This window comes from Corvus kubaryi, unplaced genomic scaffold (assembly GCF_017639235.1).
Source record: "Corvus kubaryi isolate FWS band 111438036 unplaced genomic scaffold, C.kubaryi_AGA036_p1.0 126, whole genome shotgun sequence".
In the NCBI taxonomy this organism is placed as follows: domain Eukaryota; kingdom Metazoa; phylum Chordata; class Aves; order Passeriformes; family Corvidae; genus Corvus; species Corvus kubaryi.
The window spans coordinates 131,129-137,253 of NW_024580661.1; positions in this window are offsets into that span (position 1 = coordinate 131,129).

Here is a 6,125-nt window from a genome sequence, read left to right on the forward strand (position 1 = left end):
TGGGGTGACTTTATGATATTGTATTCCCTATCATCTGCCCTATGCCAGACGTAAGTTCTGTACCTTTAAAGCTAGCTCTGGGAGAGGGGGGAGAGCCAGTGGAATTCTTTCAGCGCTGTGTTCAAAACAGAGGTAAGCTTGCTGGCTTCATCTGCCTGGCTGCTCAGCTTCTGCAGCAGAGAAGAGAGTTACATTCCTTTTGCTTTTGAGCTAGCTTCTTGTTCGTTAGCTAAAGCAAGGAGTTTCCTGGGACCTTGGCTTCTTCTTCTTCTCTACTGGACTATTCAGCAACACCAGAACATCACTGGGAGGCTCTACACCATGGCCTGGAGGGGCCCACGCCAAACCCCAGCTCCAGAGAGGAGACAGCCACACCCACAGAGGGCTTTGAAAATCTTCCCAGGTCTTCTCTACAGTGAGAGGTTTTATTATTTAGCATTATTAATTCTTTTTTCCATGCTTACGTGCACTTTGCTTGTCAAATAAATAGGTTTTTTCACTTTCCTCTGAGGAATTTCTTTCCGAACCTGGTGGGGGAGGGGCTGCTGAAATCTGCCTTCTAACAGAGGGAGGTCATTTTGGACATTTTCCCTCCAAATTTGTCTCAAACCAAGACACTAGGAAAAGTTTCTGCTTCTTGGTGAAAATCTGAGGGAGTTACCAGCACTTGCAGCACTGTTTCGAAGCTGGCTCCAGCAGCAGAAATTCTGGAGGGAGCTGTAAGCTCAGTGTTTCAGCACAGCTTCTTTTTATTTTTTTTTCCCTCTCAGACAAAATTGAACTTTAAAGAGGTGGTGTGTTGGGCATTTGAAGGTGCATATATTTTTGAGTGATTAAAAATGAAATAGTTTTACTCTAGCCCTGCACCTATAAGCTCTAGCTGTAGTTACTGAGGTCTCTGAATGCAGTATTCACCTGTGCCTTTGCTGGTCAAGATTTAGTGGTTTTCATCAGTGTATGAGACCACCTCTGTTTTCTGTGCTGGCTATCAATTTCCTCAGGAATAGAGAAAAAAGAGGATTGATAAAACTACAAAATATAGACAGCGGGTGTGGATTTTTAATTTTTTTTTGTAAGGGATTGTCATGGCTTTTGAGTGCTATGGCTGGTTTTTTTTTTTTGTTTGTTTTTGGTTTTTTTTTGTTTTTTTGGTGGGGAAATTGCTGCTGAGAAGTTACCAATCTCAAAGGTGGGCTAAAAAACACTGAAAAAAGTCGTGTCAGAAGCTAACCTGGAGGATGTGGAGCTCTCCTTGCTCATGAGAGTTGCCCCCTGCCCTGGGGACTGCTGGCTCCCTGTGCTGATGATAGGAAAGATGTGTGCTAATGTCTTTACAAACAATTCCATGGGTGAGAGTATGGGTGTTAACATCTTTGAGATGGGTCATGTGTCTACCAACTTCAAGCCACAGGTTTGTTACAGAACCCAGACAGTTTGACTCCTGAAACAGACAAATGGGTCCACACAAGCCTGAGTTTCTGAACTTTGGGGGAAATGACAGGTTCAAGGGGGAATATGTGGTAGGTAGTTTGGGAGGCTGTACCTTCCTAGTACCTCAGCTGATGGGGAAAGGAAGAAGACAACACGTGGCTGGGAGTTTAGGATAAAAGGAGGCTGTGTCCTCCAAAACCTCGAGGACTCTTCTGTCTCCTTTATGGACACTGGCTTTTCATAGGTGATTTTCTGTACACCTGCAACTTTATTTGAATAAAGGGAGAGAGTCCAGCAGGACACCGGCCCGCAGGGCTTTCTCTCTCTTGGTTTTGGAGGATGCAGCTTCCTTTTATCCTGAACGCCTGGCCACATGTTGCCCTCTTCCTTTCCCCATTGGCTGAAGGTCTCCTTTATGGACACTGGTTTTTCATAGCGTGATTTTTCACACACTGATATTTTAGATGTAGTGTGAGGAGTGCCTGAGCAGCAGATCCTATTTTTTTGTTGATCTTGGAGCAGCTGTTTCTTCCAAGTGTTCTGTTCACATGGAAAGATTCTTCTTTCTTCTTGAGCGAGAGAATAATTTGTATTGTTGGTCAGGCTTGAACCTGGGCTTGAACCTTGAATCTGGTCCGGAGCAGAAACACCTCCTGGTAAGAAAGTGTCCCATTTCTTCTAGTGAAGTAGTGCTTGCTTTCATCAAAGGCCATTTCAGGCAAAACTGGGATGATTTTTTTTAAAAACCCCATGCGTTTGAAAGGAATAAGAAGGAGGTGTTTTTACAAACAAACTGTGGGCCTGCTGTAGAGAAAGCCAGATACTGAGAGGTGAAAGAAGCAATGGGAGGAACCATAAATTCCATAGGAATTCCACTGATTGACACAGACTGTTACTCACTCAAGGCTGTACTAAATCCCTGGACTTAAAGTAAAAAAACAGAGACACAAGGAAGAAGAAAAGGGGGTGAGGTACACATTAGAAGGGGGTCTGTATTAGGTGATTTGGGAAGCCTGTACCTCTCAAGTACCTCAGCTAATGGGGAAAGAGAGAGGGAAATGCGGTGGGGAAATTAGGATAAAAAGGGGGCTGTGTCCTCCAACAGCTTGAGAGACCCCATCGGAAATGCCCATGACCTCTTCCTTTATTTGAATAAAGTTACAGGACTCCTCTGTCTCCTTTTTGGACATAAACCTCTGGTGTTTGTGGATTAATTTTCCTGACATGTTTGAGGAAAGTTTCTTGCCCCCCTGGGGCAGTGACGCTGATGGCGGACACTGCGGGCACTTGCTGCAGTGCAAGTGCAGATCCGGCTGAGCCAGCCACCAGCGGCTCTCAGTGCTGTGCTTACTGCTAAACCTAATGCAGATTGGGTTGGTTTGTCTTAAACTGTGGGGCAGCAGTTGGGGCCCTGCTCTCAGCCCTGAGCTGGGTATCCCAGCAAGGAGGGAGCCAGCAGCTCCCGGATGGGTGAAGCTCACGCTGCAGGTGAGCCAGACCATACTTTAAGCCCTGTCACTGCCTGTGAGGGGTGTGTGCATGTGGAAAATGGTCAGGGCTGCCATCATGGCGGCGCTAAGGTGACCCAGACTCCGCAGCCACTCTGTTTTGCACAGCACATATCTGTGGGCTGTGAGGTGAATTTGAAGTTCGCCAATGCTCAGGTCTCTGCCTTCACCACAGCCCTGGAGCCTGGCTCACGGAGAGTTTGTTTTACCCCCTTGGAGCCTGGCTCATGGAGCATTTGTTTTACCCCCTTGGAGCCTGGCTCATGGAGCATTTGTTTTCCCCCAGGCTGAAGGGAGCTGCAGACTGGGCTGCAGAATGACAGGAATGGCTGACTCCTGATGTCTATATAACTTAGGTCAAAGTTACTTACTAAAGTGCTTATATAGCTTGGGTTATAAGATATCTATGTAACCTAATATCAATATAACCTAAATAATGACTTTTTATCAATGTAACCTGAAGAATATCAATATAACCTGAAGCATAGCCTTCTGTATTTATATAGCCTGAATCATAGCTTTTACTTATGTAGCCTGAATCATAACTTCTATACCTATATAACCTGATGCTTATATAACCTGAAACATAACTTTTGATACCCATATAACCTGATATGAATAACTTTTTTATACAATGTAATGGCTAGTATATAGTTAACTAGTTGCTTAAATGTGGAATAGACAAAAAGAGAGAAAATAAACCCCCCAAACTTACCAGGTGTATAGTTTTAGAAGTAGATAAGTGTAGTACTAATGAGAAATTGGCAAGCTCAAGCCAATTAGCCACAAAACAAAGAATTTAGGCCGGTTAAGACCAGATGGACCGAAGAGCATTGTAACTGCACATGCCCCAAAGACAAAGTTAAAAAGTTCAAGTGTGAAGAAGACTTTAGAAGCCTTCATCAAAGACCCCTGAAGACCCCCGAACTGGGGAAGTGCATGAGCAGTGCAAAGAATTATCTAATAACCATGAGATCATGCTATGTAAATTAGTTCTGGAGCATATGTGATGATGCTGTAATGACATAGCAACATTAAGCAAAATTTACTGTATAAATACACCACTGCACTTGACAAAGGCGGATGAGTTAGGAGGAAAAAATGCCCCTCACCACCAGCGCTGCAATAAACAAATACCTGCTCTATAGACATCAGTCTATGGAGATTTATTTCCAGCCTATCTTTTGGGTATCACTCCGGGTCAGACTTACGGGGTTTTGGGGGGGTAAAACTCCCTTGTGTTGCTTGTTTTGCTGTTTTGAAAGTGCAAAAAGGTAGAGCCTGAAGCTTATCACATCAGTGTCCTGCTGGACACTGCCTTCATATAAGCTCAGATCTGCTTTGAATTCCTGGGGTAAAATTCTGTCCCACTGCTGCCAACGGTAGTGATTAGGTAAGTTGAGGGCTCAGTTTCTGGCATTGATCTGGCAGGGTTTGCCTGCACTTCGTCACCTCCTTCCCAGCTACTGTGTTCCTGTAGACAGAGGAAGGTCAAGCACAGGTCAAGTTAGGGTTCAGGACTATGAGCAAGCTGCTGCCTGCTATCCCCACGAACTTTTATGCTGCAACAATGTCAGGTGAGACAACATCTTGCAGAAGCAAAGATTTCCATATACTGGTGGGTACTGCAACTCCTTTGTAGTGCATGACTATGAAATGGTGCTTCAGGTTGTTGGGGTTTTAGGAGCTCTCCTGGTTTTTTTTTTTCTGGTAAAGGAATTTTCCCCATACGTGTTGCTAGGGGGACAAATTGCTAGATACTTCAGAAAACCAAAGACCTACCCATTGCGGGTGGGGTGCATCTGGCTACTCTTTTGTTTCACCTCGGTGGCAGACAGTCGGTCCCCGGCGTTTGGACGGAGAGGGAGGCTGCTTTCTTCAGTTGCTTTTCCTTCTGCCAGAGAAATCCTGGGATCCCAGGCCCTCCTTCCCTGCCCTGCTGGGAGCTGGGCTGTGGCCATCCTGCCCCTGCAGTTGCTTGGAGCCTTCGTTACATTGTAGCCCTGCTCGCCCTGCCTGCCCCGATCTCCGGGGGTTCCCTGTTTGGATACATCTCGTCTGCCGCCTGGAATTGCGCTTGTCCCTGCTGCTCCAGCCTGCTGTTCCAGCCTGCTGTTCCAGCCTGCTGTCCCCAAGGGTCCGGCCGGACACCGGGATCGGCTGCCCAGGGGTTTGTGAAGCCTTTGTTCCATCCCTCCCTGGGATCCCAGGGCACCAGTGCCGCGTGCTCCCCGAGCTCGCTCTGGAGCGCCCCCTGCAGCCGCGGGGGAACCATCGCACCTGCCCTGCTCACCGGGAGCCGCCAGCGCCCCTGCCGGCTGCGAGCGGAACTGCACCGAAGGGGAAAGGGCTGGACAGCTGAGAAGGCTGGGACTGGGTTTGTGGTTCTGTTTGCTGTTACTGCCATAGTTATTGTTGCTTGTTTGACTTGTTATACACATACAGATATATAATAGTAAAGAACTGTTACTCCTATTTTCCATATCTTTGCCTAAAAGCGCATTGATTTCAAAATTATAATAGCTTGGAGGGAAGGGGGGTCGCATCTGCCATTCCAAGGGAGGCTCTTGCCTTCCTTAGCAGACACTTGTCTTTCAAACCAAGACACAGGTCTTTGCCAAAATGGGAAAAATCCTGACCTGTTGTTCCTAAAAATCTTAACTATTAAAATTTTATTTTAGTGTTGTCTCAAATCTAGCTTTGAGTTCTCTTTTTGCATTAGAAAGGAATAGGTACTTCCACAGTGCATGTTTAATGCTGGCAAGCTGTGGTGTAGCACTAGATGTCAGTAATGCTTTGCCAGTGTCTGTGTCAGCTCTTACAGGTTTTATTTGCTGCTGGCTTTTGGCACATGATGCCCTTCCTTTATTCCATATTTTCAATAATTAACACATACGAATACACCGTCCTTCAAAGCTATAATTTTTCTTACTTTGCTGTCTTTGGTGAATAACCATCTTAGGTCACCAGCTTCCAAAAATAACATGTTTTCTGACATTTCCCTAGATCATGCATAGGCTATTTAGTTCTTACTATATAAAAATTGCATCTGGGCTTATAACTTGGCAAATAGCACTCTTGTCACAATTGGTCATTAAAATGCAGGTTTGAAAGTTTCAAAAGTGATTGAAACACTACCTGTCTTGGGGTGACTTTATGATGTGTATCCCATATCGCTGCCCTATG